A 341-nucleotide genomic window follows, 5' to 3' on the forward strand; every position below is an offset into this window, starting at 1 on the left:
TAATAATAATAATTGCTTTCGTCACTCACGTAATAAATGATTAAAATGATTGTCTCTGATGCCATCGCACCATTTAAAAATGTAGATACAATTGAATACAATACGTTTTGCGAGATGAAAATTCTAATTCTAAATATCACACAATTGCGTATGGTATAATAAATATCATTAAACTTAAAGAATAACTTACTGATTATGTGAATACACACACATAATTCTTAAATGTTGACAAACTGATCTATTTTGAACAGTGATTAAAAATAAAGTAAAATATTCGACTTAAGGTATATTAAGCGTTAATTCTTTCTTTATCCTTTACGATAAAGAATACGATAAAAAAA

Source organism: Cyphomyrmex costatus, unplaced genomic scaffold (assembly GCF_001594065.2).
Source record: "Cyphomyrmex costatus isolate MS0001 unplaced genomic scaffold, Ccosl1.0 scaffold1520, whole genome shotgun sequence".
NCBI lineage: Eukaryota > Metazoa > Arthropoda > Insecta > Hymenoptera > Formicidae > Cyphomyrmex > Cyphomyrmex costatus.